Source organism: Emydura macquarii, unplaced genomic scaffold (genome assembly GCF_026122565.2).
Source record: "Emydura macquarii macquarii isolate MOO-44397 ecotype Brisbane River unplaced genomic scaffold, CSIRO-AGI_Emac_v2 contig_383, whole genome shotgun sequence".
Taxonomy (NCBI): domain Eukaryota; kingdom Metazoa; phylum Chordata; order Testudines; family Chelidae; genus Emydura; species Emydura macquarii.
The window spans coordinates 7,465,116-7,491,055 of NW_027130520.1; the positions used below are offsets into that span (position 1 = coordinate 7,465,116).

The 25,940-nt window shown below is 40.5% G+C and overlaps 1 protein-coding gene across 1 annotated transcript in view; it reads right to left on the reverse strand.

Moving 5' to 3' along the window:
• NCALD (neurocalcin delta) overlaps positions 1 to 25,706 on the reverse strand; it is an 89,798-nt gene extending 64,092 nt beyond the window's left edge. Inside the window, exon 1 of the mRNA XM_067537330.1 lies at positions 25,404 to 25,706. The gene's annotated coding sequence lies outside the window, so the exon portion shown is untranslated. The remainder of the gene's footprint in view (positions 1 to 25,403) is intronic.
• Between the last annotated feature and the right edge of the window lie 234 nt (positions 25,707 to 25,940).

Below are 25,940 nucleotides of genomic sequence, written 5' to 3' on the forward strand. Positions count from 1 at the left end.
ACTAAGTTACTTAACCAAGGTCACACATGAAATTAGGGGCAGAACAGGGAATTGAACTAAAGTCTCCCAAGTGCCCATCCTTTCCTCTCTCAGAGCACCTGTCTGGGGCTACAGGCAGCTAGCGTTGTGAGCCCCACCCAGATTTTTATTAACACAGATCCATTATCTGCAACAGGCGAACAGCTGCCAGACCCCACCTTGTAATAGGAAAGGAAGCAAAATGTCATTTCTGTTTCATGTCTGGCATTTTGGTCTGGGAAACCTGAGATGTAAGTCCAGTTCTATGTACGTCAGGTCTATGGCATAGAGAATGCTTTGTGTCGTAATCAGCAGACCTGATCAGCCTGACAACTGAATGATTTTTAAATAAATGTCTTACTTTACATAAAAATGTATGTAAAGTGTTAATGAAATACTAACCGCACAACAAAGATAGGGAATAATACAACACCAGAAGTCTACCATAGTCTCTTGCATAAGTGTACCTCATGTTGGGGTGTTTCAATGAGGCAGTTATGTCCAGGAAAGCCAAACAGACTACGTACAAGAGTATTATAAACACACATCAGTTAAATAAACCACTCAAACAGTGGCACTCCAATTACCTCTATATGTTCATATTGCTTTCATAGATCAAATGTCAATCCAAGGTAACGCATTTACTCAAACAAAACAAATGCAACCAAACAAATAAAAAGCACTCGAATGCTAAATAAAATTGATGGGCCTTAGGTTGTGCATTGAAGCTTGCCATGCTCAGATCTGGGAGACCATCAAGGGAGGGTTGTTCCAAAGACAGCACCTTCAACTGGAAAACTCCTGCCATAGCCTTCAAATTTACATTAGTAACTAAAAGAAGGGGTACCCCAACTTCAGCTGCGGTAATGGGTGATTTACATATGTTCTCATGCAAACTGTCTCAATAGTAACCCCTGTGCCTGTCAGGCCAGACTCACAGAACATGCAATTCTACCTCCTATGGATGTTGCATAGGTGCGGAGTTGCTGTTCGCCCTGCAAAAAGTCTCAGCCGATGCCACTGAGCATGCTCAGAAATGATTTTTTTCAAATCCATTTAAACTTTATTTTCAGTTCTTCTCCCCTAACTCCCACCTGAAACTTGCAACAAACTACTTCCTCATGGAGAACTAACAAAATGCCAAGTGTGGAGTTCTTTGTTCAGCCATTTTTTCAGTAATCTGTGAGGGAAAAAGTTCAGTGCTCTATCGTCAGAGGCTGTACATTGTCCTAGCAACACTGCAGTCTGACTCTGTTGAATTCAATTGAGCTAGGCTGATTTACATCAGAGGAAAAACTGACTCTTTTTTTCAGCTGAGAATTCCTCTCAACTCAAAAATGGCTGGTTTTTTATTAACCTTTCCAAAACTGTTTGCCTTTGGACTTAGGCCAAACATCAGCCCTGAAGAAGAATTTATTTCTGGGCATGTTGGGGCGGGGGGGAAACAGGGTGGTAATAGTCTAAATGCAGCTTTCTCTATTAAGAAAGCTCTAATGCAGTCACTGTATAGGCTGTGTAATACACTGATGTAGTAACATTATCTAAAGTGAATAGCAACAGACCAAGGGAAAGGTAAGTAAGCAGGGTGTATTATAATATTCCTAGTGATGAAATAATTTCCTTGATTATTATATCTGTTCATGCGTCAGTAATATCACATCCCAGTGGAGAAGTAGTTTCATACAAGGTCCCCATTTTTATAGACTTTAAGATTTCCAATAATTTATTAAACAATATTTTCTTTTCTGTTTTACTATTGGAATCACATCCATAAATGTGCTTCAGAGAGAAAAAAACTACTCGTAAAACTGTTCTTCCTCTCTTTTTTTAAATGTTTATTGCAGCAGCCTCCAGGAGTATGTCTACACTGCTGCTGGGAGCAAACCTGACAGCCCAGGAAGACAGACTCGTGCTAGCCGGGCTCAAGCTAGCATGCTAAAAATAGCAATGTGGACACCTCCCTTAGTTTGAGAGCCTGAGCCGCAGTGTTCACACTGGTATTTTTAAGTACACTAGCTTGAGCCCCACAAAGACGAGTCTTTCTACCCAGAACCTCGCTCCCAGCTACAAGATAGACCAGGGGTGGGCAAACTACGGCCTGGGGGCCGCATACAGCCAGTCTGAGCTTTTCATCAGGCCCTCCAGCTCAACCAGTAGTCCGCGAGCTCCATTCAGGTGGCCCGCGGAAAGATTGTGGAATAAGCTGTGTGACGCAGCAGCGGCTGCTTCCCCCTCCCGGCCTCACCCCTTCCCCCCGCCCCTCTTCCACCATGTGGGCCCAGCAGTGCCGTGGATGGAGTGCGGCGGCTGTTCCCCCCTCCTAGCCTCGCCCCTTCGCGTCCCCCCCCCCACACTTCTTCCACCGCGTGGACCCAGCGGCGCCCTGACTGGAGCCGCTCCTGGGGCATTAATGGCCCACCAGACAATTTCTATATCCAGCTGTGGCCCTCAGGCCAAAAAGTTTGCCCACCCCTGAGCTAGACATACTCTACAGGTCCCACCCAAGATTGGAGCCTCATTGTGCCAGGCACTATAGAAACACACAGTAAGAGACAGTTCCTGCTGTAAAGTGCTTCCCTCTGGGAGGGAAAACAGGGGCACAGAAAGGTCTAGTGATTTGCTCAGTCACGCAGCAGGCCACAGACCGAGACAAGAGCTAGGACTTATTCATCTGACTGCCAGTCCCAGTATCCTATTTATTAGGCCATGCTATTGGTTTTCTTCTCTCAGAAGGTGTATAGTTTTTCTGTGTTTGTTCCTCACCCCCATTTCCTTTTATACAGTGTATGAATTTCCTCTGTATGTGTTTGTCCTAAATGAATATCTTCCCATATCTGTTCCTAGAAAAATGATAAACAGTAAAAATGTTTTTTTTTTTTAACTGAAAAGGTTTTAGAAGTGTCAGCTGCAATTTGGTGGACTGAATAAGAATAGCATAATTATACATCTGCTCTCTTACTCATATTAATGAATGTAAAATAACTAGAATATTCTGAAGGTTGTAGTCATGGTAACAGACACACTAACCTAGCAAAAAGGGAAAATGTGCAGTTATAATTCAAGGTAAAAATCTCATTTATTTACGAAAGCTGGAAAATATCAAAGATTTAATGTATGCTCTTGTCCTTCTATTGTAATCTCTTTTAAAACATATGATGAATGGTTATTGTGAGAAAGGAACATTTTTCCACACAACAGTATCTTTCAAAGGCTGGATTTATTTCTCACTCTAACTATAGGGTAATTATAGTGTTTCTGATATAATCTTGGAGTAACTATTGCTAAATGCTGACTTGGAAAATAGTGATATGGTTTCAGTGGCCAGATCCTCATCTGATTTAAATTGGTGTAGCACCCTTTAAATCAATGGAGTTGTACAGTTTACACCAACTGAGGATCTAGCACTATAGGAATAAATTTGCATGGCCAGACATACTGGCATAGTCTATACGCAGAATTCCTTACTCCTGTAGAGGGAGTACTAATGGAAACCCTTACCTTTGATGATGTCATTAAGAAAACCACTGGGAAACTTTCAGGCTTCTTTAAGAATGTAATAAATAATGGAAAGTTTCCCCCAACTATACACCCTCACCTCCGAAACATCTGCGCTGTCCCTCTCGGCTTGTACTATACCACCCTAGACTACCCCATCAAATATTCTAATCCGAAGTGTAAATTGCCATGCATGCAGCCAGCCAATCGTGCACAACTGGAGAGGAAAAGGATCATTAATAAAATCAACTTTATCAATGAGAATAAAAGTTATAATGAAGAGTGACAAGAAGACTTCACAGATACTGGCAGCAGGTGACTGTACAACCTGGTGCTCGCAAAACATTTGGGATCAGGACTCATGTAAGTGAAAAATACTCACAGACAAAAGATTGTTGAAATTGGCCGCATTGAGGGAAAACATGTATGCTATCAACGGAGGCTAGAGAACCTAAGCCTGCTCAGGTATTGTATCAGACAGGTCTTATGCGCATAGTCTGTCACAAAACCTCTCTCTGACATTAATTGGCAAACAAGGTATATATTAAACAGAGAGTCAAGGTTGAAAGTATGTTTCCACAGAGTCCAGCTAACATCCAACCCAGTATTATACTTACTTTACCAAATGTGCGCATGCCTTTTCAAATCCCGAATGGCAGAAGGTCTAAGAATAAACAAGTAAGGGGAGCTGGGGCTGGTTACTTAAATATATACCTCAGCCCATACTCCTCAACTTTTTGAGAACATGGTATGTGCAACCAACTCAAACCCCAGCCTACATCTGAGCAGGCTGTGGATTAGTTGTGACCATTTCTCCAATATGGACTCAAGCAAATAAGTCAGAATTACTTGCTAGATAAGCAGGAATGACAGACAGTAAGAATGTAAAGTTTTGGGGTTCAACCCAGACCAGTAAGGGCCTGTGTGACTACCTCCCCTGCAACTCTGGGTGCCTTAAATGGCATGCTTCTGTGGCTTTCAGCCCTGATGCCAACTGCCAGCATCCAAGTCACACCCTGGCTTCCACCACCTACTTTCTTTTTGCAGAGTGAGCCCAGAACCCTCCCTGTTCCAAATTTCCCCAGAATCATCTGCCAGTGTGACAATCTGCTGAGGTTCCCAGAATTGTAAGTTACTGTGTTACTCCTTCAGCCTCAGCAAGGGAGAGTTTTGCTACCATTAAGCTGTGTGACAACACCTTGACACACCAGATTGTCTGCTTTGCCAGCAAACTCTTCAGGACTCCACCAGTCCAACCAGTCCAACGCTCCCCTTTCAGACTACAGACAGTGAACCCCCACTCCCAAGTTCCCCAGAGATGTCTCCCTGCAGCGTCCAACCCTCCCCTGTAGTTATTAGGCTTGTTGCTCCTTTAGAGAGGATGCTAATTAATTTAACTGGGGTTTGACAAACACTCCTATTTTAATCATAGCACTGAATTGGTTTATAATAGAAGTAAAATAAGTTTATTAAACAGAAAGTCACACGTTTAAGGGATACCAAGTATAGCGAATAAAGACAGAAAGGGTTTCAAAGCAAACAACAGTAAAAATACGCTTTAAGATTAAAACTTAATTTCAGCAAGTTACACTCTATGTCTAAGCAGGTTTTTCACCTATATTCAGTTCCCAGAGACTCCAACCCCCGTGCCTGAAGGACCGATCTGTCTCAGTTTATAAGAGCTCTGGCCCTTGGTGTCCATCCAGTGGTGGATAACTTAAATGTCTTTTTGCCTTCTTTATATCACCGCAAAGGTCACCTTCTCTGGGCTGGTTCACACTTACCGCGCGATTCGGTGGCAGTCGACGGGAGTTACGCAAACTATGAAGAGTAGTTTGCATAACTGATGTCGACTGCTCTGCTTCCCTTGTGTGTGCTGTTCTCATTGCGCTGAGCCGACGGGAACAGCATCCCGTCGGCTCAGCGCTATGCTACTTGAGGGGGTGGACTTACTCAGTCAGCTTCCTGATCGATTGAGCAGGTCTCACTGACCGCTCAATCGATTAAGAAAGATCGATCTGGCAGCAGCGATTTTGCTGCCGTCAGTCTGAACATAGCCTTTGTTTCAAGAGGCTGGAAGTCTTCTTGCTGTTCTTCCCTGCCTATGGTCTTCCTAGCTTCCTGCTAATTCATATGTAAATGGAGCTTCCACACTGCTTAATTTACATTGAAGACAGGTAGACAGCTGCCTTCCCTCCTGTCTGGGAGACAACTGGTCTCTCCCTCTGTTTGGGCGTAGACTTTAAAGCATAATTATCCATAATTCCACATATAGTATTAAGGCAGACATTTCCCAATGATTTTAATCACCAGTGTGTCAGAGGGATTCAGAAAATACTTTCCTTTCATAATAAAGTAATATTGTATAAAATCAGTTGATTCAATTGCTTATCATTTGAGGTTCGGATTCCCCATCTCCCCCATTCACTAGTGTGTTTATCTTTTATGTAAATGTCTCTTCATGGTCTCTTCCAGATGAGCAGGCAGGTCAGACAAACAAATACACAGTCCTTTGGCTAAGACAGACTGTGCGTATGTATTGCTTGCCAAACACATTTTAGGAACATAATTCTAGCACATATTTATAACTCTTTGTACACACTCTGTGCATATGTCATGCAAGCATATTAATGGTCAGTGAGTGATTGGTTTTCCAATGCTATATTACATGCCACCTTTTGGGTATGTATCATGACATTTGGGTATATATCATGACAACAGCGTGTTAGTTGTAGTGAGTATGCCAGACCTGACAAGAGTGGCTGACACAGAGTTGCTGCCAATGGGCCTCTGAATCACAAAAAATTTTACACTTCTTTTGATTTCCCCATGGATTGTGATGAGTTACGCACTCTCACACAGCTATATACCAGAATACTTCATTGGGATTCTGGTGACAATGAGATCATGAGCTTTATGGAAGAGGGAGGTTCTTTTATTGGAGTTTGTCATGTCAACAAGACTCCAATGGGAGCTTTTTAATGTGCAGTTATGTGTACACTGAACATTCGATCTTGTATAAAGGAAGCATAAACTAACAAATCATCTTATATAGCAAGATAGTTCAGATATAGTTCAGAACCGGTGTGAGAATAGTACCTACAAGGCATATTACTGAAGCCTATAACATAAATATTATCTTTTAAAATGTAATGCCAGCTGGACGGAAGGGAAAGTTCAGTTTAGCCTGCAATCAACCCAAATGTGGCCAAAACAGACACAACCACCAGCACCTGGAGGCCATGTCCTGTGCTTTTTACCAGCACTTCCCTCAGAGCCTGGCTTGATAAAGAGTTTAATGCCTTTAAAATTACAAATGGAAAACCAGGACTATTTACCACACAAGATAGTTGGATCATAGGTGAAAATAAATCAGCTATTAAGACCTGCATATATCTCTATAAAAGGGTAATACAGGGCCCCAAGAAATTAGGAAGGAGGGATTTTTTTTAAGCCACAGAACGTACATCAGATGGGTCATAATCTAAACTTAAATGCCCACCCCCTTTCCGCAGTCACCATCATCTACATCTAGCCATCTCCTTTCCCACGACATGTGTCTCTAGTTCCATTTCCCCACCCCTGTACTTGTGAGGCTCTGCTGAGGACAAGCAAGTTTGGCACCTTCTCTGCTGAGCTTTAGGCTGCGGTGGCTCAATTTGAAACTCCCAGCACTTTGGGGCTTTCCTGTCAATTGTATCCCAGAGTGCACAGCAGATCTCCCAAACCCCAGAATAGATAAGATTTAGATTTGCTCATGTTGAGTGCTCTGTAACTTCAGAAGCGTCCTTATTGTTTTGAGGTAGCCAATCAGAATTGGATCACTGCTCTGCCATGGATATTCAGGGGACAATCCCTGCCACAGTGATCTGCACAATATTTAGATCCATTAGTTATGCATACACACATTATAGATATACTTTTAACATGCACCAAGTATGCACAACAGTCCCTCATTCTGCATTGCAAATGAAGTGAAGTGGGGAATTCTTCAAGTACTGAAATCAGTGATTGCTCAGGGGCTTGGCCAGATGTTTTGTGTTCTCTGGATATTCAAATACACAAGAAAGGGGAAGTCAGCTGGAGCTGGTGTTTGGCAGATTAAAGGAAGTGAGAAGGACAAGGAAATGGATGGGAAGGGCAGGTGTAGGGGTGACTTTTTCTGAACTGAAACAATATTTCATTTTGGTTCAATGGGTGTATAAAGGTTTGGGATGATCATTTTGCTTGAACCATTTCTCTTATCCCTACTCAGTATTTACTTTCACATGAGGGCTGTGAAAAGTTTGAACAGATGTTCAGATGCAGGGGGAAAGAAGTTTCAGTGCTGCTCTATTTACTTCCTCTGGCAAGGTCTGCTTACATTTGCTCATGTCGTAAAGAGAACTTTCTAGCACCTCAACAGCTACCTGCGGGAGGTCTTAATTTACTATTCTTCTGAAGCATTATGAATTAAGAAAGGAATGTATTGTGCCATGAAACCTCATTTAACTAGAGCTTTTATTTTCCTCAAAATGAGGTCAGCAAATTTATTGGTACAGTAGCTTAATTTCCTACCACATTAACTATGCATATGATGGACTGAAATCTGAACTCATTCTGTCAATAAAGTAACTTTTTGAATCTTGCCAGATACAAAGAACTTGGTCTTTGGGGTTGATGTGCTAAGTAGTTTCACCCTCGTGTCAAAAACTCCAAATGACTAATAAAGGACAGCTACCATGTTTTGTTTCTGCTTTGCAATTCAACAAGATCTCAACACCGCAGTCCAGAGCATGAAATAATTGTCATTCTTCTATCCAAATTCTTAAAACACTGACCCTGAATAATGAGTTTAGTAATTTGAATCTAGAATTTAGCTTTATACCACCCCTATAACATAAGGAAGTATGTGGCAGAGAAAAATCCATATAATCTAACACCCAATTTATATGTCCACAATTCACAAATTTTGTTCAAGAGAGGTCTGACATTGAAGTTGCAGAGGTGTTGCTAGTGAGAACTGAAGTATCTTGGCAGAACTACCTTATATGGAAACCTCAACAGACCTTACTTGAAATAAGATTCAAATTAGTGCAATAGCCCTTCACTTTATTAGCTATAATAAAAACGTTTAGCTATAATAAAAACATTTTGAACAAAATTGAAGTGTAAATCCAAAGTCAACAATTGCCATGCGGGTGCAGGGGAGTGAATCTGACAGATGCCTCCTTTTTGAGAGCATGAAGTAGGACTTCCAAAAATAGCTAGTACCTTGCAAAACACGGAGCTATTCAAAGTGTCCAGTGTTTACTGCACCTAGAGCACAGAATATTACCAATATTCACTCCAAAGGCAGTAATGTAGCAGGAGTGTATTTATTGTATCACAACCGTCTGCAGTGGATAACATCAGATCATTACAAACCAATGCTTGGTTGCATCAAAAGTGTAAAACAGAATGTTATGTAAGAGGATGATCGCATGCCAAAATGAACTGGATAGGTCAAAAGACTCAGCAAGCTATGTCAGTTCAAGCATTAGAGAGCATTAGAAGCAACAATACAATTAGTACAAATTTTAATTGAAATTAGGATTTAAAGGTAATCTGGATTAAAAAACACAGCCAACAGACTTTAACCTTAAAACCAAGAGACCTTACTTAGCATGTTGTTCAAATATGTAAAACAGTATGTTTTCTCCATAAGTGAAATCATCTAATTTGCCATTCAGCAGCAATAGGACATCTAGCATTAATCTAGGCAATTCATTCTTCATATAAAATCTGTCTTCGTAAAACTGTTTCATTTACTTACATTATGGATTGCAATAAGACTATTTTGCATATATACAATTTAGCACTTTTCATCTGGAGATCTCTGAGCACTTTACAATGATTGGTAAGTGATATCCCCATGGGGGGAGGGAAAATGAAGCACAGAGAGAATAAGAATGGGGTTTTCAAAAAGCACCTAACTGATTTTCAGTCAATGGGACCTGTGCTCCTAAATCATTTTGGCCCAGATTTTCAAAGATGTTCATTCCCCAATAGGTGCAGATAGGCACTTCGTAGGATTTTCAGTTTGCGCAGTTAGGTGCCTACATACATATGAAAATGAGGTCTCTAGGCAATTTTGAAAACCTCACTTCAAGTTATTTGCTCAAGATCCCAGTAAGAGAACAGTAGTCATGCCTAGAACCTGCACCTCCTCACTCCCATGCCTGCACTCGAACTACAAGACCTAGCTGTGCCTAGCTTGCTGTTTCTGGGCCAGAGTCTGCTGTCACCAACTAGTGAATCCTTGTGTTCTTTAAATTTAGAAATGAAATGATCCCCAAGTAATTAATATTTGAAAAGTGCTTTGTAGATAGTAGTAATAAGTACATAGCAGAATATTCCATGTGTAGCACTTTAGTAGAGGAGCAAAAATGTTTACCTTCCCATGTGCCTTCTCACATACAGTATCCCTGAAATAATGTGAACACTAATTTTAACCCAGAGAGCCACTGTTATAAATCATTTAAATTCTTCAGATGCTGCTGCATACAGTCTATATGTCCAGCTGAGCTCTTTAGCAATCATGTGATTATTTACAAGTAGTTAGAGGTTAACCTACTTGAAGGGTTGCCATTGGTCAAAATAAGCAGGGCAGAACAACGCTGGGAAGGAGTTATAGCTCCAGGATGCAACCTTGGATTGAGCTTTTCATTCTGCCCCCTGAAATTCCCTGTCCTGGGTTTGAAATATCAGCACACCATGAGGAGCTAGTACGTGCTAGCAATGTATCTTCTGGTGTTTCTTTTAAGTGGAACACACTTCAAAAGTCTTCAAATGAAGACATACAGCTCTATTATTGGGACATGGGAGCAAAGCCTAATAAAATGAAACTGTTCTTTTCAAAATGAGATACTACCCATCAGCTGAACTCACTGCCCACATTTTGGCTATATTATGAATACCTTCCAGGCAGTAAAAAAGTGTTGACTCTTATCTGTTCAGTAAGAGCTGTTATCAGCAAACCTAAATGAAGTAATCTGATGCCAATGTCTCTGAGGGGAAGTGTAATTCGATTATCCAGTGTTCCCATTAGAAAACCTAAACCCAATTAGTTTTTGTAAGCATGTTTTCTGGAGAAGGTATATGTTGTTAAAACTTGTATCATAGATCTTGCAGTTGTTTACTTAAGAGTAAACTGATGATCTTTGGAGATTAGATTCAGTGACTTAAAATGAAATGCAATAAAGATTTCCACAGTGCATTACATTTTTCTTAACGTGTTTAACCAATTTAAAACAGTCTTTTAATGACACTTTTTCCTTGCAATGGGGGATTTTTTTTTCTTTTTTTAAAAGTAATGAATTTTTACAGACATGACAAACCATTCAATTACCAAGAGCTTGTCACGGCTAAAACAGTACCATTTTGAATCCTTTTGTCCCAGACACCAGTGGAAATTCTAAATATCTGCCTAAATGGCAGCTATTATTAAGTTTTGCAACAAGGGGAAAAAATCTTTTCCTAATCTAATCTTCATAATAACAGAAAAAAGCATGTCACTATTTGTTTACATGAACAAATTTAGAAGCACTGTAAAGTCTTGAACAAAATTACCCATCAGCATAATCTGATAACCAATTTAATTAGTAAGGACTAGTGAATTATGTGCAGTTGAGCAATGGCAATTTGGATAACATTGACATCTTAATAGAACAATCTTAGCAAAATACAAAGGCTAAGGAACAATCAGTACAAACACTGATGAAATATAAGGCCAGTTTGAACAGTGTTTATTACCAAATTTATCAGCTGTCTCATTGTGCAGTACAGGAGCACATTTTGTTTCCAGAATTTCACTCGTTCTCATGGAGCTACTCCAGAGAACTATAGTAGAGTAGGGCCAGAGGCTGTACTATTAATGGGAATGTAAATCTTAGGAAAAAAGTTTTGGCTTTTGAAGCACTTACCTGCCTTCTTTTGCTGCTTTGTGGAAGAAAAGTTTTTTTTTTTAAACAAACAACTGAAAATAACTATTACACATTGTCCATTTTCCTTGGATTTCATACAGACATATCAACCTTCCACCCCAAAGCAGTTGTGTTGTGTGAAAGACAATAAATATTTAATCACTGTAGAAAAATGACAGATGTTACTTCCAAAAATGTCCTCTAAATTAGTTAGAGGAATGCAGAACACTGCAGTTTCTGTTTGCAGGTGGAGGTTATGAACCTTTTCATTTTCATGGGTTCATGCCCCTAGTTTTGGTTTCAACAAACTTCAAAACTATCAAAATGTAGCTCAGCCAAAATCACTGACTTTCAAAAGACTTTGATTTAAAACTATGAATAAAAACCAAGAGCACCGACACAAAGTCTTCCATGCCACAGAACTGAAAGCACATGATAAAAATTATCATCTTCCTTTTACTGAAAAGTATACTGAGGTTAATTCACTGGTGTAAGGTCACAAAGCAAGTCAGGGTAAGAGCTGGAACTAGAACCCACACCTAAAGATACCTAGAATAGAGTCCTAGCCACCAATCCACACTACCTCTCCTGAATTCACCCCTCTTCATGCATCTTTACCAAACTTTTGATGACTCTAATCCAAATTTCCAATCTGCAAAGCTGCCTAAAACTAGTCCAGTTTTGGGACCTGTATGGTTAGTGGCATGTCTTCTGTAAAGGAGGCTGCCACACCTTTAGGGTGGGATGGGCGTGTCACTGGAGAAGGGTTGATTTTACTGGGAAACTTGAGGGAAGGGGAAAATGGTCCCTCTCACTTCTATGTCAAACATGGAATATAATCATGGAATCAAGCAGCCTTAAAAAGAGATCTGCAAGGAACACCAGTAGATAAGTGCTCACAACACAAGACTTTCCTTAGAACTATATTCAATTTAAGTTACATCCCAATGCTGAAAAATAAGGGTTGAGTTCAATAAAACAGAAGCAATGAGTGTAAATTGCAGCCAGAAGTCTTTTTTTCCCCTAACCAAAGCCATAGGAGACCATCTTGACATTACCTCATGGCATCCCTCCATGGACTGAAAAACAAAAATGGCAATGCATTGCAAAGACACAGCCATTATCATGTGCTGCACTGTGTCAAACTGTAGCCTGAGACATTAAGCCAATCTTTCATGTCATACAGTACGGACCAGTTGATCCATAGCAGGGAGATGTCAAAAAGTGGATCCTTTACAGTGTCTTAACAACTATTTTGAAATAAAAAAATTGTATCATGACAATCTATATTTAAGATGATTAATATAGACAAAATCCACACACTCATTCTGGAGCGATTACAAAAAACAAAAGAATGAGAGTTTTGTACACCTGTCTCTACACATTTTCACACATTTATAAGCTATTAAAATGGATATCGTGTCTTATAAACAAGAAAACTCTAAAACTGAGTGAAACCTGTATACAAAATAGAAGAATTCAATTATCAATAAACCTACAAAGTGGATAAATCTATTCTGCATAAGCTTAGGTCAATGGCGTACATGATAATATCCCCCCCACAAATATACCTGTTGAGACCACTGGCTATCGTATTGACCAATACTGTCTCATTGTTTCCTTGAATTCCCCCATCTCTCTTTATCCATGTAATGTCCCTTGTCTTCTATTTACAAGTGTCAGCGTTCAGGACAGGGATTAACTTTTTGTTCTGTGTTTATACAGTGCCTGGCACAATGGGATCCTGGTCTATGATTAGGGTTCCTAGATGCTAGGATAATACAAATTATAAATAATAAGAGTGCCAACTCATTTACAGAATAACTATCCTGAAATCTGTGTTTAAGTCATTCAACGGTTTGTAATTTATTCTAATTATGTTACATTCATCATATCTTTCACTTAATGCACATTTTAAAAGGGTCACCGCTATGTTTCTGGGGACTTGTACTGCCTCTCTTTAAGGCTTGCCTTGGCTTCTTTTATTCAAGTTGAAGGAAGTGGCAGATTTGCTGCTGGGCAGGCCCAGTAAGGAATTGGACCCACCTAACTGCTGGGTTTCAGGAAGGCTTGTGGTTTCTCTGAGGTTTCCCATTTTGCTGGCAGTGAGGCCCGTGGGTCTGAGGATACTCATCTTAGCAGTCAGGTAGTCTTTCAAGTGGAAAAAACAAGTAAAGGTGCATATTATCAGACCAAAGATACAGAGGATCATGTCTTTGGTGAACAAGTTTTATCCTCCACTATTTTTACTTCATATCAGATTGGAAATGGTGTCATATTATTAGCTTTACTTTCAATGCCTAAGGTCACGTTAGCTGGCCTGATTTTAGAGAAGGTCTTACACCCTGTTGTGAATGGTGGTGGAACCAGTGGTGGTGTTTTGGACAGCTCGGAAGAAAATGCCAGCAATCAGGGCTGTAAACATTCCTAGGGCTAAATTCCTCTCTCCCGTTAGCCAGCTCAAAGCCTGGCAGAAAAACCCAGCAGCAAAATATATGACAGGGGTGGAAGTTGAGGAGGTGGAAAATGGCCACAATTTCGTCTCTTCTGGGAGGAGGGAATGCTTTTGGACTGTACAACCCAAGCATGGGTGGTGTTGGCCAGGAAAGAGGCATGGCAAAGATATGTGCAGGTTCACCACATCAGCCTCTAATGGCAGAGATCCTGATGGAGCCTTTATCAAGAATTTGAGGCACCCTCCCCTGACAGAATCACTGAGGGAGGGTAGTCTAAGGGTATCATTCCCTGCCCTTCCATTGGGTGAATCCTCCCCTCCAGTGCAGTGCCTTGCCTGAGATAGCTAGATCAAAGCTAGCTCAGGTACGTCACACTTCTGACTGTGCTGTAGACATACCTTAAGTGAATCAACACTTCCATGACAGAAAGGCAGTAATAAAGGAAGGTCCTTTATACATGGGGATGGGAAGCCACTGCCATGGCACTAATTTTTTAATCTTTGGATCCTCTCTGGGTTTCAATGGCCTCCCTTCAGTATAGCTAGCTAGCAAGAATTGCTGGAGTACAGTATGAAATGGCTGTGTCTCCTCCTGTCCATGACACCTCCTCACCCCACTCGAGGGGCTCACGGAGGGGTGGCATACACTGGGTTTATGCTATCTGCGCACTCTTTTATAATGGGAAAACCCAGCTGTCCTATTAGGTCAGTTTTAAGAGGTATGAAGGAGATATAGCGAGAGCTGAAGATATGTTTCAGTAAGACATCACTCAGTGATGGATATGGGCCTGGCTCCATGGGTTATGTTTCTTTTCCACTATTTACACACACACGCACTCACTCTGTCCCTACTTGTTGCATACCATCAGCAAGCAATGGTACTAGTCAACTGTAAACACATAGGTGCTCTACTGTAGATATACATGACCCCCTGTGCAGACTCGCATGACATACAGTAAACAACTTAATTGTAGACTTGGGGAATGAGAACTATCAAGTTTATTCTGGGGATATGAAAGTTATTTATATTGCCCAAAATACTAAGGATGGCCACTCAGTTTATAATCTCCAATTAAAACTAAAATGACAGTGCAGAATTTTCCCTTATACTTACACACCAGGCACACAGCTGTGCAATTAGGCTATGTGGTCCCCTCTTCTTCAAGTTCAAGCAATTCCTTACGTTAATGTTATTTTGGAGAAGAAATGAGTAATGGGAAAAGTACTGTAAAAGCACAGGAGAATTAAGTGAACAAAAGGAATAAATGCCAGTTGGGAAAATGCTGTTACCCTTTACAATGTTAAATCAATGTTAAAATGTTACCATTTTGCTGCTGGTCCTCCACTCCAGTGGCTGTGCAATCAGCACCTATTAGGACCTGGGGAACGGGTGGGCACAAGCCCCTGCCATCTCCCCCCAAGCCTAAGGGAAGGAGCTACCAGACCCTGGTCTCAAGTAATTCCGGGGGTTAGCTAATAAAAAAACAGGGGTGGGAGTGAGGTTCACAGGGTCAAAAGTAGGGAGCCAGAGTGGGATCCTGAGCAGAGAACTCCAGACAGCGCCCACTGTTCTTCGAAGGCATCCAGGGAGCCAGTGGACATGGCCCAGAGGAACTCTGCCTGGATACGTGACCTAAAGGGTCCGTGCAACCAGCACACTGCTCAAGCTTGCAATATTCTATTAAAAACACAATGGAGCACTATACTGAAGTGCACCAAGAACAAGGTGCATCTGACCTTATGTACCTGGCGTGTTAGAAGCTGTACTATAACAGTTAATTACAAACTAAAATTTGCCTTTCATTCAGATCTTTTGAATAATGTGAAGCAGGGTTTCCCACAGTGTTCAGTGAAGGGCAGAGTGAATAGCCACACACACCAGCAACTTTTCTATCCCCTTCATTTAAAAATAACTTTGTTTTTTAATTAACATGGTTTGAGAGGCATATTGAGAGGTGGATGATAACACGACAGGCCAACTCACAGTCGTTGGTCTTGTGTGAACTGCAAAGAGAAGTTTTCCTTTCTTTGTACAGATGACACTTAGTCCAGAAAAAACTGCAGAATTTACTTAACTGTCTAGCATCCTGAACTTTTATTAATAACAACAAAACCCCCCTGGATCATGTGTATACCGAGTTCAGTGCTATTCCTTGAACTCTCACCTGCATTTGCCACCAATATTGCCAAGTGGTTTGCAAGCTTTTTTTTTTTTACCACACACACACACGTACATTTTTGACAGGTAGCAACTTCCTCACAGTTCTACCAAAAGAAAGTATATGTGACATTTGGGGATACTTTTGCTGGCCACCCTGCCAGAGAGGAAAGGCCCCAGCAAAGCAAAAAGAAAGTTTTTTCTTTTTCTTCTCCATGTTGTGGAGTTGCTCTAGGGATGCTGGAGGAGGAAGTACTTATGTAATGAGGTACTGCAGTTCCCCATCCTGAATCTGACCCCCTCCACCCTAACCCCAGGTGGGGCTGCACATGTTGGAACTGTCCCAAGTACTACAGGATAATGAACAACATTATCAGGGATTGGGGCATGAAGGGATGCCCGGAATGTTATGTTTAATGACACCAGCTAAACTTTGTGAGTTGGTAGATAAGGAATCCTCAGTCTCAGATCTGTTATGGGAGTTGAAAGCACCTTCCCCTTACTGCTAGAGGCTGGGAGGAGGGGGAGGGTTGGGAAGAGGAGGGTCTTCCTTAATCCAAGTAAGAGGCACTTCCTTCTTTTTGCCTCATCATTGTTTGAATGGAGGGGGAAATCTTTAGCATAGAAGAAATTGTAATCCAGGAAAGTCAGAGGCAAGACATCAGGGGGACACATCAAGCTCGCTATCCATGCCAGTAGCAGCTAAGGAGGATGTTAACAGCAGCTACCAAAGTTGGAATTTATTAAAATCATCAGGTCTTGATAACTGGCATCTAAGAGTTTTAAAGAAGATGACTGAGGAGCTCCCTCAACCATTAATGCTGATTTTCAATAACTCCTGGAACACTGGAAGAAAGCTAATGTTGTGCCAATATTTAATAAGGATAAAACAGGAGAACCTAATTAATTATAGGCTCATCAGCCTGTCACTGATCCTGGGAAAAATAAAGGAGCAGCTGATACGAGGCTCAATAAAGAATATAAGGATGGTAATATAATTTCTGCCAATCAACATGGGTTTATGGAAAATAGATCCTGTCAAATGTAATTGATATATATCTTTAATGATATTACAAGTGTGATTGATAAAGGTAATAGTGCTGATGTAATATATTTAAACCTCTGTAAGGCATTTGACTTGGTAACATAATATTTTGATTAAAAAACCAGAACAGTACAAAATCAACATGGCATACATTATATGAATTAAAAAACTAGTTAGCTGACAAGTCAAAGTGTAACTGTAAACAGGGAATCATCTTAAAGCAGGTGTGTATCTAGTGGGGTCCTGTAGGGATCAATTCTTGGCCCAGCGCTATGTAACATTTTTATCAATGACCTGGCAGAAAACAAAATCACTGATAAAGTCTGTAGAGGACACAAAAATTGGGAGAGTGGTAAATAATGAAGGGGTCAGGTCACTGATAATCATTTGGTGAGCTGAGCACAAGCAAATGGTTTTTAATACAACTAACTACCAAGCTACACATCAAGGAAAAAACAATGTAGGCCATGCTTACTAGACAGATGACTATCCTAGGAAACTGTGAATCTGAAAAAAACTTGGATGCTCCTGGTGGATAATCAGCTGAACATGAGATCCTAGTATGACACTGTGGCCAAAAGGGCTAATGCAATCCTCGGATGCATAAACAGGAGACTCTGAATTAGGAGTAGAGAGATTATTTTACCTCTCTATTTGGCACTAGTGAAACAGGTACTGGAATACTTTGTCCAGTTCTGGTATCCACAGTTCAAGAAGGATGTTTATAAATTGGAGAGGGTTCAGAGAAGAGTCACAGGAATGAGTAAAGGATTAGAAAACATGCGCTACAGTGATAGACTCCAGGAGTTCAATCTACTTATCTTAACAAAAAGAAGGTTAAGAGGTGACTTGATCACAGTCTATAAGTACCTGCAAAAACATTTTTTTTAAAACCAGCGAGTGAAATTAGTCATTGAAACGACTTACTCAGGGTTGTGGTGAATTCTCCAACAATGGCAATTTTTAAATCAAGATTGGATTTTGTTTTAAGGTATACTCTGTTCAAAAAGGAGTTGTATGGCCTGTGTTATGGTCAGACTAGATCATCACAGTGGTTCCTTCTGACCTTAGAATCTATGAATCAGTACATCCACCAAAGTCTCAAACTCAATTACTGTGGCAATCAGCCTGGGGAAGTTCTGAGGCTGCCCCAGGAAGTGTGCATGCCCATAATGATGCCAGGGGTATTTCACAGCTGCTACAGTAAATGATTGTTTGCACCAACACCCCTTGTAAGAACATCCACTGCTTATGAACAACACTTCCCCTGGGAACACTTTCCCTACTGTGAATTGTCAACACTCCCCATGACAGCAACAGCTGCTTAGGAGCAACATAGCAAAAGGGCACTGATGCGTTGCTACTAATGAGCGTCTACTGTACTGATGAGGAGTGATACAGGGGAGAATGTTTTCCTTTTGGAATAGGCAGCTTCTGTGGATAAATATTCTAGGAGAAGCTTGCTGAGCTTCTGTGGATCAACACCTGTGGAGTCTGGGGAGAATTTAATGTCCTAACCACCCGTTGAGGCCAATCATCATAAAGCACTTTAAGATCCTCAGATAGAAGATGCTGCAGGAGTGCTATTTATTACAATTGTAAATAGAAAACTCTCTCAGTACATATCAGCAAGACCTTCCAGTCCTCAACACTTGCTAAACAAGCAGGCCTTTTCAGAGAGGTAGTCAAGAGACTCCTCTATTAGAGCTCTTACAGCTTTTGACACTGTCTGCGGCAAGGACTTTCTGCAGAACTATTCACTGCTCAGTAATTCTTGGACAATGCAAAAATTAAACAACTCTATCAACATGTCAGAATTAAAGGAGATGTAGCATATAACGTGCTATGGAACACTGCTTACTCTGCTATGTATGTCTGGATTTTAGGATATGAAAGGCTTCCAGCCCAGCAGAATGAAACCGCAAGTTTCTGTAATATTTTGCCGTTCTTAGCACTTAGCTGAGGTCAATGGGTATTGAGGGTTCTCAGCACCTCTTAAGATCAGACCTACATGAGGACATACAAGCAAGGAGTAGACAAGCAAAATGGGTTTCAAGATTCATTCCAAGCCAGCTATAATTTCGTACACTGATCTCATGCAACACAGGCGATATACACATGGGAAAGTTCTACAAGGATGCAAATGAGCCCTTAACCGTCAATACATTAGCAGGCTCAGTATGGGTTTATATGTAAACTCACACATAAAACAGCTGTGAATAGATAACTTGACGGACATACACAGAAGACAGCAGACATCTCTGCTGAATTATAATTGCTTTAATTGGACCTGTGCTTATTAAAATGGCAAAGCCAGAGAGAATTCCTCAATCATGCTGCCAATCTACACAAAAGAACAGTGCTGTGAGAACAGGCATAAATGAGTTGTAGAAATAAACAGCTTCATGTTCATTTCCCTCCCTCCCCCCAACATCTTGGAGTTGGCCATCAGGAATATTCATAAAACATAAACACAAGTAGAATATTTCCTTTGGAATGAAACATTCTCAGGGTTGGATTGCTTCACGGTTTAAATCATTGTGAGTGTGCAGTTTAAGTTAGATACTTCAAGTGAGATGTGTCCACTACATTTTAGCAACTTTGGAAGAGCTGCAAATGAGGTCTCAATTAACTCGGAACAATTGTTTCATTCTGCTGCCTTCAGTGATTGAGGGAATCCTACCAGTAAAGAATCCAGCTGAGGTTTATTTTTAAATGTTTCTGCTTTAATTTTTCTTTGGAACACAAGTGCTAGCACTTAATTTATCTTATATGCTTGTCTCACAAAACCTCACTGATACTTAATTTTGTGTTCGTTCAAACTCCACTCTTTTATGAGAGCAACCTTGAAGTCCTTAAAGACAAATTCTTGATTCTTCATAGCACCTGCTTGTGTGTTTCTCCGGGCCCAGAAAAAACACTAGCATTCTATTTTACATATCTTCCAAAAGACAAACCAATCTTTTTTGCTATGTTTAAATTTGAGTTTCAGAAGCCTTTTGTTTTCCTGTATTTTTCAAACAGATTTATTCTCCTCATGGGATTCAGCAAGCCCGTAGCATGGACAGGGGTGGAAAAGTGTCCCATGGCTGTCACAGAAGCAGAATTCAGAATTCTATTCCTCAGAACACTCCATATTATCTATAGCTGCAATAGTGTCACCAACCACACTGGGCTCGACATATGCACATACAGCAAGTTTGCCCATTATCTGCACTGTCATGGATCTATAGGAACCTATCCTCACCTCTTCCATTCTTCTATCCCACCCTGCCCCATTTTTAAAGCTCCCTCTAGTGGAGCACAGGAAGTTTCTGTGAAGAACAGTAGAGCAGTGTGTGCACCATGGCTGAGCACTGAATGTGTTCCCCATTTTCTGGACCCCACTCTCCATGGAGTGAAACTGCACTGGCTCTGCTGTGTACCAGGCTGCCTGCCACCCATTAAAGTGGTGGGCAGAATTTGTCTCTTGAAGCAAAGGGATGAGTTGAGTAAACTCAGAGAGGATCTATCAAAATGAATCTGGATCTAAAAATACTTTGAACCTTCAGTATTTCATTTCCAGTTAATATCACCATAAAGGAGGGAGATCTTAAAAACAACAACAAAAGTTTCAATGAGATTCATGCAGTTACAACCTCACAGCATTGTGAATACTTTCTACTAAGTCTTAAACTTGCAAAAGCAAACAACTACTGAGTTAAGCCTGGAACTCCATCCTTTACTCATCCCACTGAGATTAGATGTTACTGGGGATTCCAGACATTGGGTCATTTTATGGCTTTGCCGCTGGGGCAGACTAAAGACAATGTTTTAGTCCAAGCTACAAGCTTCCTGGATTTTCTGGGTGCAAATCAGATTCTTAACATTATCTCAATGTCATGTTGTGATTGAAAAATATTCAGTAACTCACAGCAGTGTCAGGCCGAAATCCTAGAGGACAGGGATTGGGTACTTTTGCTTTAAATGTTTTTGTAGAAGTGAATCTCACAAAAAAATGAAGTTGAGCAGAAAGACAAAAGGAGAGCTAAGACCACAGAAACGAAAGGAACTCTCCAACTATATGTTCATATTTTCCAAATATAGGATTTCAACATCAGCTGAAGTTTTAACAAGAACAGCTTCTTTACTGTGCTCCCTTTGGGAAATGTTGCATTCAGTGATTTGAGCTGCAGTTTCTAATTATATTTTCATAGCGTAATGCTGACTGAAATGCAAATTTGATGACAGAACAATTTGATCCACGTAAAATAATCACAAAATTACTGTTTCTCAAACCTCAACTCTTACTCCCTGTTATTTAAGAAGATAAATTTAACAGCAGTAAGAGTGCAGCCAAAACACATTATTTTTTTAACTGTTATCTGACTATAGTTGTCTGCACAGATTTCAGCTTGTTGCAGATGGTTCCTTTTGAAATGTGAATACCAAAAACACTCCAGAATTTGGTCTTTGTACTTGAACTTGGTACAAACCATGGAGAAATCATTTCCTTTGCTTTCCCAATATCATATGCATGGCATCTATGTTTAGTTAAAAGGCAACCGTTAATTAAGAGGCTAAATCTCCTTTGCTGCTCAGTTGTCACTTTAACTGGTCATTGCTAATGGGGAAAAGACATGATCACGATTTAGTTACTTTTAACAAGGCTGAAACTAACTTCTGCAAAAATGTGCCTCCTGGTCCACTGGTTTTCCATGATGTGATTCCACTGACTGCAATGCAGTTATACCACCATAAAATCAGTATAACAGAGTGGAGCATGGGGTCTTTAAAATGCCAACAGAATTGGCACGCTAGAAAAGTTTTCAGATCAGTGTAAGAAGATTCAGGGTATTGCAAGTAGGAAGCTTTTATTAAAAATACTGTTTAGACAGTATTGGAAAGAATAGGCTTTTATTATCTTTCTAGTCTAAATCCGGATTGTCATTGTCCATCAACTTATGCAGATCAAGGTACAATACTCTAAAACTATAGTTATTTCTAGAGTAAATGTATCAACAATTTGCGTATGCTTTTTAATTTTACTAGTTGAATTCAGTTTCATAATCATCTTTATATTCCATTTTTAGCCAAGATCTCCCTTAAGGTGAAGTACTCTGATTCTGTGGTAATTACCAGTCTGTTCACTCTTCTTCATGGATAAAGAGACAAGATTGTAAAAAGGGATAGTCTTCTGATGTGTGCAAGGGACTGACGTGTAACTTGTATTAAGATTAATGGGAGTTACGCATGTCAATCCCCATACAACCAGATGAGGCTGTAAGGTCACTAAGGGTGTAAGTAATTCATTGTAAGTAAGATTTGTGGTTTTCAAGTGTAAGTAAGTTTCCATTTTAAAGTCAATGTCTCTGCAAATAACGCATGGGACAAAATATGGAGAAGTGATCTAAATCACAGGTTCTCAACCACCATTGGCTATATAGGAAAGGAATCCTGAATGCTTTTTCCCCTGTGGTAACACAGAGTCATCACATGGAAAAGTTTGAGTAATCAAATTCTAAATAATCTTATGAACTTCACAAACTCAGAAGAACATAAAGCGTTAGTCAGAAAAATGCTTCATAACATACAGGATTAACCAGATTTAAAATACACTGTCCCTGTGAGTTGTGCATAGTGTAAATGATCTTTGTTGCTTGCCATCTTCCTCATTTCACATGAAACAAGGATGTGTGCATTTTCCACAGTTTCTTCAGTCTGAACTCAAGGTCGGTCTAGCAAACAACCAACTTCCTCATTGTTGGATTCTTAGCAGCAGATTAAAAACAGGGCATTCTTCTGCTATTCATCTAGGGCCTGACTCTGAGAGGGGTTGAGTGTCTTTAGACCCCACTGAAGTAAATGAGAGATGATAGCTCTCAGCACCTTGCAGAGTTGGACACAACACTCTGTACTACAAAAAGTACAACACTTGTTTCACTTAGTTTCATCAATACTCTTGTACTTCAAATCTTTTGTAATACAGCCGGAACCATTTTGGTCAAATGGGAACTCTTTGTCTTCCTTACACAGACCTTTTACTAAGACTTGGTTATTATAGCTAAAGCAAAACAGATCTTTAAAAGATGGAACTGACGGGTCTATTTTAAATTATTTGTAATTAATGGCTCATGGGCAACCACTACATGAGTTATTTTTCACTTAACAGGCATTTCTAAAGATATTAAGCACAATAATCTATGGATATTTTATTCATTCCATAAATAAATGTGATTGTGCCTCAGCATTCATTATATGGCACTAATGAAACAATAAATAAAGCCTAGTGGATAATGGTTTACATACATGGGACAGATCCTGAAAATGTGAATACGAACAATTTATAGTCCTACTCAATTCATGTAAGAAACTGACTAGTGTACATAACTGTTTTCAGGTTCTGGCCCGATCACTATGAGTCAACATTTGTGCCTTTAAACATTTAGGGCTGGATTCTGCCACTTTTCCATTTGTTGTGTAGTAATTTACTCAATGAGTAAATCTCCTTGATTTCCAGTGAGCCAGATTTTTGTAATCTTGCCTCATACATGGATGTACGGTGAGCAGTAACTCAAAGAAGTGGTCTAAACTGCTCGTCTGTGTAAGGGGTTCACTATCTAATGCAACAGGACAACAGACAGAGTAAGATACTATGCAGCGTGAATAAGAATGGTATAAGAAAGTCTTTTTCGTTCTAAGGAGGAACAAACTTTCATATAAGATTTTAAATGATCTTGAAGTTAAAAAGAATATATTAACCATATAGTGTTTTAGAGTAATTGCAACATTATAGATCTTAATTAAATTTGTTTCAATAAAAAAGTAGAGTGTACATAATATCTGATGTTTCAACCGCTAGATGAACCAAAAATAAAAATGAAGTTTAAAAATATAGGTCATAAAAGGTTTGAATTTGATAGAAGATTTTAACTCCAAAGTGTACATTAAACACTAAGTACAAAATGTTTTAAGATTTTAGATACATTTATTTCTGGTGTTCTGTTTAAGCAAATTTACTCCAGACTATTAGCAACAACTATCTTTTCAGAGGTGCTTTCAGTCTTACTCCCTATTTGTTCACTTTTAAAAACAATTATTAATGCCACCATATTTGGAGTTGTATCTGTTTCTATATAGTTTTATCTTTTTCTAACTGCACTGCATTTTAAATTGTTGTGCAGGTCCTTGAATACTACAGCAGAGAGGCTGGTTTAAAATAAATTATCAAAGTTCAAATGTTTTATTGTTAGATAGGGAACAGGGAACTGTGGCATATAGACATGCTAGAATTGTCAAATGTATTTTTCCAGAGAAAAAAACCACACAACGTTTCATCTTTGATCTATTCTTAGAATGAATAATATATATGTACATACATATGTAGCCAATTATTTAGAACACTTTAAGAAGTGATGAATTCTGCTCTTTGTAACAATTTCCTTTCAAGAAATATAACTAAAACAAACAAACAAAAAATCTTCAGGAAAAAACAAGCCAGTGTAGCATTTTACTTTTCAATTAGGATTGCATTGTTCATGCTGCCATTCTTTTTTTAGCTAATCTAACCACTCTTCACCCCACAAAGAGAAACAGAAAAGCTCTGTGTGCGCATGTGTGGGGGAGAACAGGGGTAGGAGCATACACTGCAATTATTTTGGCATATTTCAGATTACTTTTCAGGAAGCTGCTGACCCTTTCCTCTGTAAACATTATGCAGTCAATCTATCACATGCCCCAAGGCTCTGATAAAGGGCTTTACCAATGCATGATTGCAATGTGCGCTGGGAGGGGAGCCTGCATGAACACAGATGATTTAGCAGAGAACTCAAACTTTTGGAGTCTGATAGCATAATGTTCCTATCTATCCAGGTCTGTGGTTGGCTTGTTAGACACTTCGGGAATTTTAAAGAGAAACAGTGAAGTGATTCTCAGTTTCATCTGAACAAGACAGCAATTTCCAAAAGTTCCAACCAAAACACAAAGCTCGTACTGATGCCTAACCCGACCACATTCCTCAGAAACCATCTGTGTGCGCTCCAAGAGGGACTGTGCTGCTGATGTTCCTCTATACTGCTGCGCAGTGGTTTAAAGTGTCAAGCGAGAACTACTGACTGCATTTTATTTTCCCTTCATGGGCCGTTCATCCAAATGCAACTTTGCTCGGCTGTCGGCGCATTGAATTAGTAACTGGAAGCCGCTTTGCAGTTGTCTGAGGCTGCTGCTCATCCAGGCGAACTTGCAGCCAAAGCCAACGCGCAGAAGGGAAACCCCAGCCCGAGGCGCTCGTAAAGAAAGCAATGGGAATACCTGATCAGAGCATACAGCCAGCTGCTCCCCTCCGGCGGCAGGAACGCGAGCGCTTAGTTCTCCATGCCCTGGCAGCCCCTGGGAAACGGCAGCGGCGGCGGCGGCGGCAGCAGCAAAGGGGATAAGTCCAGCATCCACCGGATTCTCCCCAGCCTTTGGGCTGTGTGTGGACTAAACCACAGACTCTGCCTCCGGCTGACGTCAAAGCCACTGTCACATGGCCAGATGAAAGCCAAGAGAGCATTGGTTGTCGTGGCAACCGCAGCCCGGCTCTGCAACGATTTCAATAGGTCATCTGTCAGGCTGCGTGCACACTTGCACCGGCGTGGGCTCCCTGACAACCCCGGACACCGAGTCCGCCCCGAGGAGGAGTTGGCGCCACCTCTTCTTCTGGGGGCGTTTTACTCGCGTCCCTGCAGGAGAAGGCACTCGGTTAGAAAAGGCAAATCCTCCTCTCCCAGCCCCGGGTTGATGCCCATCAACACCCAGATGAAAAGAGCATCTCCCCGCCCCCACCCCCCAAATAAAGCAGCTCAG